Raw genomic sequence first — 3,108 nt, 5'->3', positions numbered from 1 at the left:
TTTTAATAAATTTATGTTTTTCAACTAGATTTGAGTACTCAATTTTTTTCAATTTTATTTAATTAAGTGTCAAAAACTTTTATTTTAAATAAATAAAAGTTGAATACCCAACTTATAGACATGTTAATTAAAGGTGCAAGCAACTCAACATTTTAAACTTTTTTCCTAACTTTGAGGGAGAGTGTTAAAGAAGAAAAAAAATTATTATTCTAAATTAAAAAAAATTAATGTATTAGAAAAATAAATCAAAGTACTATAGAAAATATAAATCACGTTGTTAAAAATAAAATAAATCAATGTGTTAAAGGTAAAATAAATCATGATATTAAGAGAAAATAATCAGGATATTAAAGATGCAACAAATGAAGTTAAAGAGAAAAATTATATGTAATTAATTGTTTATTTTTTTATTTATAAACCCAGAACCTTGGATAAAATAAATTCATAATTTAAATATGTAAACGTATAATAACGTTAGCGTTTACATTTCTTACACATAAATTAGCATGCCCAATAGAATTACATAAATGTCTATTTTACAGTAGGTCATAAAAAAACGTAATAACATATGAAAATAATAAATAAATGTTGTATAGAAGTTAACCTCCACTAACTCTTGATAAGATCCGGGAGGACACCTACTCATAGTCCTCTTACTAATTAGGATTCAGGGAGACACTTACTGTTACGAGAGTTTCAAAATCGACTTATAGAGACAATAGCTCAAATAATATTATCATCTCATATTCAAGTGAGTAAGAACAATTTTTTTTTTTATATGCTTACTAGTATCTTTAAGGATCTATAGGGATGTCCCACTACGCGTGAATTCAATATCTAAAATTGTCAACTAACTGGTCGTCCCCATACTCCGTTCAATATGAGTGCCAAAAATACCATATCTCGATACCTCGTTCTGTATGAGGGTGAATTGGGTCGTCCCCATACCCCGTTCGGTATGAGCGACAAAATATCATCCCTCGATACCCCGTCCGAAATGAGGGTGAATCGGACTGTCCCCATACCCCGTCCACTATGAGTGCAAAAAATACCCTTCATCGATACCCCATCCAGTATGAGGTAACGTTCACGATAGGGTTCCCTATGTACCCGATCCGTCCATCATCTCCTATAATATCTAATAAGACGATCATTTATTAATTCATATAATCAAGCAATTTTTCATTTGCATATTAATTTCATATTTCACAAATCAACCGTAAATCATGCAAGACAAGTGATATATGCATGAAGGAAGTACAATTGAATCATTTAACTATTCCACTATATTATCATTTATTTAAAGCTGTAAAATTAAATAATCAGTTAAACATGACAAATAAATAACTAACTAGTTCCGGCTTTATTAGTAATCTTTAATTATTCTCAATTTTTTTTTTAAATTTCACAAAATACTATATTATTGATTATTAAGCTTCAATTCTATAATAAAAAATATGACGAAAGATTTTTACCCGAATCAGTGTCTGAAATACTGAACTTTCTATTGCACCTACTAGCGGTCCCCAAGTTTTCTAAATTTTCTTGTGGAGATTAAACACACTTCACATACCTAAAAATACCCTAAAAATCTAAAATTGGTGTTAAAAATCCTTTCCGACCAATTTTAGAATTCCATCACGGCGGCACCACCGTGCTCCGACGACGGCACCACTGCTTGCAGTGGCGGTTTGCCTCAGTCTGGCTGTTTTCGGTCGATTTTGGCCATTTTCGGTCGATTTTGGCCAGTTTCGGCCGACTTTATACGTATCCCTGCGAAAAAACACGTTACGGAGCCTCGGTTGGCTAAAAAAAATCAGAAAATAGAAACCTACCAGTGGTGGTTTTTCTAGGTGCAGTGGCTCCGCCGGCTCACCTTCACAGCTGGGTTCCTTCTTCAGTCAACCTGCAAAAAACAGAATGGTGAACACAACGGTGGAAAAATCACACGAAACGGGAAATGAGAAGGGGCTCATCGGATGAGGTTGCGAGTTTTGCCTGCAATGACTCCGTCGAGCTTTGTCCGCAGTTTTCAGTTCCCCTGCCATTCGTTTTGCTCTAATATGGCCACAGGGGTGCTCGAAATCGAATTCCGAGTAAGTAAAAGAATTTTTTACTTGTTTGGCGGTCGGAGGTGGCTCCAGTGTGACAGTAGTCGATGGTCGGCTCCCTTCTCCAGCGTCTGGTTCTTCTTCTCCAATGGGGGGCTGGTGGCTAGAATTCTGGTTCTTCTTTTTCCTTATTTGTAGTCTGATCCCCCTTTGGGGGGGGGGGGTACTAGGCCCTGAAGCTTGATTCCAGTTCCCAAGTGGCATCTTCCTACGTATGGTTATGCCATAAGACCTTGATGAATGAAATTTCTCGGCTGCGGAGTACCCTACTCTTTCAGTCTACAATGCTTACAGGTACCTCCTCATAAGATAGATCTTCCTGGAGTAAAAAAGGCTCATGGGATAGGATGCGTGAGGGGTCCGGGTTGTACTTGCGTAGCATAGATATGTGGAACACATTATGAACCCTGGATAACTTCAGAGGTAGTGCTAGTCTGTAGGTATTCATACCAATCCGGTCTAAGATCTCAAATGGTTCAATAAACTGGAGATCTAATTTTTTTTCTCTTGCCAAAACTATTGCTCTCTTTGAAAGAAGTGACTTTAAGAAACACTCGGTCATCTTTCTCAAATTCTAAATCCCTCCTCCAAGAGTCTGCATAACTTTTCTGTCTGCTCTGAGCTGTTTGGATGCTCTTTCTGATCTTAACTATCTTAGTCGTAGTTTCCTCCATAAAATCTGGGTCGAATAATTTCTTATCACTCACCTCTTCCCAACAGATCTATGATTTGCATGGGCGACCATACAATGCCTCATACAGAGTCATGTTGATACTTGTTTGATAACTGTTATTGTAGATGAACTCTATTAGGGGTAGGTGATCATCTCAATGACCTCCGAAGTCTAGAACACAAGCTCGAAGCATATCTTCCAGTATGCGAATTGTCTTCTCAAATTGTCCATCGGTTTGAGGATGGAATGTGGTGCTAAGGGACAGTCTCATTCCCATGGCTTGCTGAAAAGAAAACTAGACCAAAATCGAGAAGTGAACCTGGG

The sequence above is a fragment of the Carica papaya genome, chromosome 4 (genome assembly GCF_054855325.1).
Source record: "Carica papaya isolate Zhongbai chromosome 4, ASM5485532v1, whole genome shotgun sequence".
Taxonomy (NCBI): domain Eukaryota; kingdom Viridiplantae; phylum Streptophyta; class Magnoliopsida; order Brassicales; family Caricaceae; genus Carica; species Carica papaya.
Note: the sequence above shows the minus strand (reverse complement) of the source record.